General features: G+C 37.8%; 1 long non-coding RNA gene across 1 annotated transcript; it reads right to left on the minus strand.

Annotated features, from left to right (window-relative positions):
* Window positions 1–1,365: 1,365 nt before the first annotated feature.
* Window positions 1,366–4,828, minus strand: LOC140225919 (uncharacterized). The gene is made up of 2 exons (XR_011900766.1): window positions 3,870–4,828; window positions 1,366–1,861 (listed from the first exon to the last, which is right to left on the minus strand). It is a non-coding gene; the product is annotated as an uncharacterized lncRNA (long non-coding RNA).
* Between the last annotated feature and the right edge of the window lie 3,069 nt (window positions 4,829–7,897).

The raw sequence follows: 7,897 nt of genomic DNA on the forward strand, positions 1-7,897 counted from the left end.
CAAGATGGCAGATCCTCTGTCGCAGTCTGAAAGTGCAAAAATTTAGTTGGCGCGGACTCTGATGGTTGATGAGCAACTTTTTGAGTAGACAAAGGTAACGCGTAACGCCTGCACTAAAAAAAAAACTCCGGCTCCAGGAGCCGTAATTACGGGCTGAATAGCACTACCGTGCGTTATGGGTGAGGAAACCGTAAAAGCCCCATCTAGGAGCCGGAGTTTTTATTTTGCGTGTTTCGCGAGGTGTTTTGGAGGGTTGGACCGTATGCAGAGCGTTCAAAGGGTGTAGCCCCCTAAGTAGTTCAAAAACTTGTGCGATTTTTGCTTTTGATTAGTTGAAACTCATAATTTATATTGCGACACTATAAATATTGTACCCATCCAATTTTTTTATCAAAATTATACGCAAGCACAAGAATATGCTGACAAAGTTTAAACATACTTCATACGTGAGAAATAAGCAGTTTTTAAGCTTGATAATCCGAATCTTCGTTTAGCAAAAACTTAAGTTTACTTCAATTAAGTAAGTCCAATTTTAACCAGATAATTCAAAGCAGATGAAGTATGCCTTGTAAAATATCAGTTACTAGTAAAGAATCATTTTGCTGGAAAGTATGCTACGTCTTCCGCAGTGGCGTGGCCCATGGTGTGAATGATGGATTATCGATATTTCCTCATTAGTAACTATGGCAAAGACTCGATTATTCAGGTTTTCGCTGCGACCACCCTGTTCATCGATCCTATTTCATAGGATTAAATAACAGATCAATCGATTTATCGCAAAGCATGCCACACCACTGATCTTCGGCCATAATTGATTTCTCGTTTGCCCCATGCGTCTCATACCATTCGTACACTGCCGAGCTAAGGTAGAACGCCGCATAAACCTTCAAACAATGCCATATTACCTGAAATATAAAACGAATTTTACAGAAAATAGGTGAATACATTGTTTCAAATTTTTCAGAAAATTATGTTCGCATTATGATCTAAAATATCTGTGAATTTCAAGAAAAATATGCATACTGATTTTCAATAATACATTTCTTACCCGGAGAAATTAGGCAACTCTTGAATGTACATACGGCGTTTTGTTCGCAAGCCGTGCCGGCAGTACACGCCTCTCTTATTCTCACTCACTCCGCGTGGGTTTTAATGTAAACAAAATGCGCTTGCACATACGTCAAACAAAGCATTGAACTTCGTTTCAAATTTGCTCTTTTAAGCGCTCAGCCGATAGGCGGCGCTTTTTGATTTCGATTTGCCACTAGAGCTCTAGTATAGTAGGGCGCTCAAGCGATCAAATGGCGCACCAACTCATCGATGCACGAAACGCCATTTTTACTTTTTTTTTTTTTGATTACCTCATTATGCCTCTGTGAATACGATTAAATGCAAATTAGCGTAAGAAATAAATAACAGTCCTAAAACTCTCTTTGCTATGCGGTTTATAGTTATCCTATAATTACTTCTGAAAGTTCAAGATTCGCGTTCTGTTTTCCGAAAACTTTTCCACCGGTGATAACCTTATTCGGAGACCTTAGTAGAATTCGCCTACATCTAGGTTATGTGTCTTTGACCTAGGTACTGGAGAGTATTGCCATCCTTTTGCCCTTCTCTGATTGGTTCATGAGTTTTGGCGTCTTTGGCCCTCTTCTGGCTTAATAAGATCAATGTTCATTTTCTGTAGGTACATAGCCGCGATTCAGATTCAGATGACACTACTCTCCCGTATTTGCTTCTCGCGTCTCGCTTACTCCTTTGTGTTTTCATATTTCGTCCATCTCCCTCCATCCATAATTAATTCCATAATCCATCCGCCTCGTTTAAGATTGTGTTGTGAAATTTAAGATTGTGAAATTGTCTGAAATTTGAAGCATAATATTTTGGAATTATTCAAAGTATGTCGTGTCTTGTCTTCAGACTCGTTCTGCCCACCTCGTGAAGTTTGTGAAAGTTTCTGAAGTATAATGCTGTGAAATTATTTGACCAATTATCATGCTACCTCAGAGACTGTTTTAGTGTTTTTGGGTTAATTAAAGTATGTCAGGTAGGAGATCTGCCATTTGCGATACATGCAAAATGCTTCATTATACTAGTGTACCACAGTTGTTCTCAAGCACCAATTACAACACGGTTTGCATTTTTATGCTGAATAGCATAGATAAACGACTGGAGCATTTTGCGCAGCTCAAGCGCAGGGATTTGTACCTTCGTAATTGTCACCACCTCATCGCTGCAAATTATGAAAAGGACCGCTCGAGTGTATCCTTGATCATAGAATATCTGTTATTCTCAAAGCGATGTCGTCATCACATCCCTGTCAGTTCACAACTTCTAATTATTGAGTTTAACTAGGTGTCAAAAAATCTGAGATATCTGAAGTAGCAGAAAATTGTGTACTTTCAAAGTCTAAGATTTTTTGCGGCACCGACAGTTTCATAAATCTTCCTTATAACACTCTACTCTGAAACCGCTACATTCTACCTCTCACATTGCTCCATAACAAAGGTATGTGTTAGCCTCTTATTTGTACTAAAAATTCTAGGTTTCATGACTCATTTACTCATTCACTCTCTGGTGAATTTGGTTCCGTCAGATTCATTGCAAGACACCTTATGTGTTATCTCCGCAGACCTAACACAGACATTTGAACGCTCAATGAGAGCAAAATTTCAACTGGCCTGTTGTCTACTTTTCAGTAAAGAGGGTAAATAACCTTCCTTAAGGACTCGCTTTGAGACGATAAAACAAGGTTTCTCCATTACTTACCGTAAGACGATAATAAGTGTTCCACCAGACTATGTAGGAGATGAGGTTGAAAGTTACATCACCTCCATGTGTGAGGAAGTTTTCTTACCTACAACCTGATTTTATGACTTACAATAACAAAAGATACTGCTTTCGCCTGGCATTTTTTCATGCGTCGCATCGTCTAATAAACGGGGACCTACATTTACTTGATTCCATGAATAGGTAAAATGGCTCAGAGAGAATTTCGTCGAATGATCACTACGGCCATCTCTCATCCAGTTGGAGAACTTTTACTTACCTTTGATTAAAAAATTCATGAACCATAGAGTTTTTGGAAATTGAGTACACAATATTATTGTGAAAGATTTTTGAGGTTGAGTCTTTGTTTACATTCTCAAAGTATCAAAAGTTCTACAGTTTCATCGTGTTTCCTCCTAACTTTATCAGCTTATGAGCAATGGCTCCTAATTTACTCAACTCCTCAGCAGGCCAAAACTCTATACCTCTACAGATACATATGAGAATCATGCGTTTCAACGAAACCTACGAGTCCTCTTATCATCACTCAGGAACCACCGATCTTTTCTGCAGGTGTCATGGACCATTCATGACAAATACTGTTGCAACCACCCTTATCCTAGGTACATATCTATGCATAGTAATTCTAGTGATTAGCTCCATACTCACAATGTAATTTCTGTAAAATACAGTTGGACGGTGGAATTACCAGACCCCGTATCTCGGTTTGCGACGTTGTAGACTTCCTTTCATACTTTCTTCTTTACACGGAAAACCAACCAACATCAATTTATAAAAACTTCTGCAATTTTTCTTCTCTGTGCAAAGAAAACTCTGTGAAAACCAAGGAGGAAAAATGATTTGTTCTCTGTCAAAAGAATAAAATGGGAGCGGAGATTTTTAAGCACCGCAAACGAGATACATGGTCTGCTAGTTTCACTGTTGACTTGTTACGATATACCTATACCTACAATATCCCTATAGATTACATTGAAGATATTACTGTCCCTGTAACAGTGACTGATTCGAATGTTATCACAGTAGAGGGTTTCAGATATTTGGGCCAGCATGGTTTATTAATTACACAGAACGTAAGTTACCTTTATAAATTAAGGCGTAGAGGCAACTTCTGCCTTTGGTTGGCCAGAAATTTCTGTAAACGCATTTAAATTCCTGAAATTTATGAGAAATTCCGAATCTACTAAATGAAAGCAAGGATTTCAGGAGAACATGATTAACAATTTGCTGTCAGAAGGAAAACTGCGGAAGGAAAGTGGGAAAGATTTTTCACTAAGGCTCAACATAATATGAGGAGGAAAAAATGAATGTAATTTCCGTTTACCCTGGTTATAATTCTGGTATTGCAAGAATTCTCTTTCTCTATTTACGTAATTACGTATTAGATTATTGTATTGTATGAAATCCTGTTATCACGAAGACAGAGTATCATAGAGCATAAACAATAAACATAGGAAAGGTTGTGTCTGATCATGAGTCATTAGAAGGTTTTAGCGTAGTGTGCTGCAACCTAGCGGACACATGGTGCCTTCGATTCGCGAAAAGTTACCTTCAGTACTCACAATCAGTTGCAGTTGATTGATTTCGTTTATTGTCTCATCATTTACCTATTAATATTTATATTTCGTTCATTTATTTACCTATAATATTTTTTACGTGTCCAATTAGGGCATCATTAAAACAATTAATTTGGCCTCGTTAAGTGATACGTTCATCTTTGATACATTTTCTTCAAATGATCTAGAAAAGTTATTTTTTTGGAGCCGTAATAGTTTTCTCTGTTTTTATGAGAAATCGAGGATTTTTTATGTATTAATATTTCGGTACTTAAGTAATGGATCATTATTTTTCTTATGGATCTTGGATTTTTTTTCGGGGGGTGGGGGAGGAAGCACAATTTTAGATGTTTTAATTATTGCAAATTTTAACATACTCAGTTAATAGGTAGTAAATTAAATCTGGGACTCATTAAAATTGCGCTCACCGCTGAGCGCTTCTCTAATACCCACGTATTAGAGCTTTCCCGCTTGTTTATTCTTCTTTTCTAAAGGAACAGAGCTCTCTTATCACATAACGTAAGGTCTTGTCCGCATGCACAACGGCTCACGGATCTTTACCGGAACAATTTCGCGGAACTCTTAGCTGCGCATAGGTTTCCGCCCCTTTTTTGTGCGCAGTCGGAAAAAGTTATAACATAGCTGTTACTTATTCCGCTAAAATTCCGGGAACTCAATGCGTGAGGACGCGGCCTAACTTTTATTCGGATTAAATCTTTATTTAAAATTAACTCCATCTAAGCGGGTATGTAAGCAGTGGTATACAGCTGGGGGATCCAGACCTGAACTGAAAACTGGAATGAGGTTTCTTAATGAAATGATGACGTCAAAAAACTACGTTTAAAAAAATTTGACCGATGGTTTTAGTTACCTACTTTTCAATATTTGTTTTAGAGTATTCGAATTTGTTTCAAGATCAGAATTTAAGTAATTTGAGAAACAAAATAAGTACAATGTACTCTACTGATTTTCCTATATTGTGTCTGGAAAGTTCCGTAATGTATCGTCTGAATGGTGAAAAACATTAGATTTGATGATCTTTGGATGACTGATTTATTTTATCAAATACTTCTGTTGAAATATCCACAGCATAAGTCGATAAATATACAACTGTAAATTCCTCATTGCCTCACTGTCTTAATCATAGCTTCCGTTATGTGATTACTTAAAGACCTAGATGAATTATATCAGAAGAAAAAGGCAGCGAGCTCTCCGAATTTTATCCTCCAATCGATCATTGTTTGAAGGTCACTATAAAGCTTGCACGGTTTTCACAGAATCCAGGGGATCCAGAAAGTAATCCTCAGAAAATTAGGGCTCAGCTGAGCTACTATTGGTTTGCGAGCTACGTCAAGTTTCGTATTTTCAATTTCGATACTGCAACTCTACCATTTCTCTGTTAAAATACATTTCCTAAAAAAATTAAATCAAAGATTACATTTTCGCGGTAACATATGATTCACTTCATCATTTTACCTTTTTTTTCCCACGAAATTGGCCGTCCAAGGAGGCAAGTCATTCGGTTTCTCAAGTTAGGTCAAATTCGGAATTTGATTTTTCGACGAAAAACGCTCTCTTTCACTCCATTGAACAAGATGAGAGCGACGCAGTTCATATTTGTGCCAATGTAGGGCTTTACTTTGTATTTTAGAGCACAAAATTTTGAGCCTTAATGAGGCAAATTAAATTTTCAAACTAGTACGTCTCAAACTACTTCCTTTCGACTGCAAACGTCAAACTTTCAAAACTCTTGTTTGGTTTGACGTTGTTGCGTCACTTGAATGCCAAAACATTTTTTAAGCACTCCTCTAAAACTGTAAATAGTAGCAATGGCTCAATTTCCAAGGGATTAGTGTATTACGGTACATATATTCTATGGACTGTAGCAAGGACTTTCGACAGGCTACGAAAATAATATCAAGATAAACTTTTAGCTGGAGAAGCGCATCTTGCGTGCTATCATCGTAAAAGAGAATGTGTACACCAAAACACGCTAGGTTTAAATTTTATGTACCATGAATTCATTTCGGGCCTAGGTAACCCATCTTCAGCAAGATTCAAAACAAAACACAGTGATGAGGATACGATAACGATAATTATTTTTTTCAATCCAGATCGTTGTGTTTTGTTCTGAATCTTGCTGATGATGGGTTACCTAAGCCCGAAATTCATTCAAGGTAATAAATTTTAAAACTTAAGCCCAGCGTCTTTTGGTGTACGCATTCTCATTTTTAAACTTTTACTGAAATTCTACAACAATAAAAACTTCAAATTTTCACTGTGCGTCCGAACGGTTCGTCGATATCTAAACTCGAGGGAGAAAAAACCATCCCCCAATTACGGGAGCAGCGATTCAGTTTTATAGCGGTGGCGGGAAAACAGAAGGTAAACACGTTGATGATCCTTTTATGGGTTTATTGAACTGTGACGGTGCTGTAAAAATTTTCAGGGGATGTAAAAAAGCGAAAGCCCTTCAATGACAAAAAAGTCTGAAAATATTAACGCCCCAGCTAGTAAAAAACGTCATTTTATGTTCTGGAGGAAGATGGACGGGCACGAATGGCTGACGCTTTTCGCGAAGTTTTCCTTTTTACTGTCAAAAGCGTTAAAACCGCTCTGGCGACTCAACTGCTCCCTGGAAAATTATATCAGCGCCATTTTCCAAGATTCGTTATTATTGAATCATGTGCTGTCAATTGTCGAGACACCGTCTCTTTGAAAATTAAATGTTTCACAACTTTTTTGGTGAAAGCTTCCAGTTACGGATATATGGAGTGTGGAAGACTTTCCTTCGATCTTTTTATCGAACCTATAAGCATTTGTCGGGAGAATTCGTCGCGCAGTTAATATAGAGTGTGAAACTTTTTCATAATTTGCGTTGCATCGCATGTCGCTACAATGTGCATGGGCCTGAATGCAGAAAACTTTTACTGATTATTAATTAAACATTAAAATCATATCGATGCATATCGCGCATCGTTACAGTTGAGACTCAACCATGCTTTGCCTTCATATAGATTGTGTTTGTTCAAATTATTGTAATTTTTGCGAAAACAACAGAACTTTCCAGCGATTATTCGAGGTTTAATAGACGGAAATAGGCAAAATGCATTAGCACAATTCACACTAAGCAAGCACCTTCGGTATTATATTTTCTCATTATTACCGCAAGCTCTCTATCCCTCTGAATTTTCATTTTCGTCACAGGTCGTTATACTGTTCCAGGAGTGCAGAAAATGCGCGATCACGCACCCGCTCAGCGTGTAAAAATATGGAGAGGCCCTTGCAAATTTGGAAGGAGGGAAAATTTTTAAGGGCCAAAAGTCGATAATCAAAGAAAAGAAAGAGGGAAAGGCTCCTCACTCTTGAAATTGGTGGGAAATTTTGTGAAAAACTGATGAGAAAAATGTGGAAAAGTCGGTGGGTGGGAGCGTGAAAATGAGGAAGCCTGGGAATTTCCGTACCTTATTCTACTGGACCGATTCTCATGATTTTTGCGGCTATTGACGGGTGCGAACCCCTAGATAAACCTGCTCTTTTCAGATTTTGGAAAT

The sequence above is a fragment of the Bemisia tabaci genome, unplaced genomic scaffold (assembly GCF_918797505.1).
Source record: "Bemisia tabaci unplaced genomic scaffold, PGI_BMITA_v3".
Classification (NCBI taxonomy): domain Eukaryota; kingdom Metazoa; phylum Arthropoda; class Insecta; order Hemiptera; family Aleyrodidae; genus Bemisia; species Bemisia tabaci.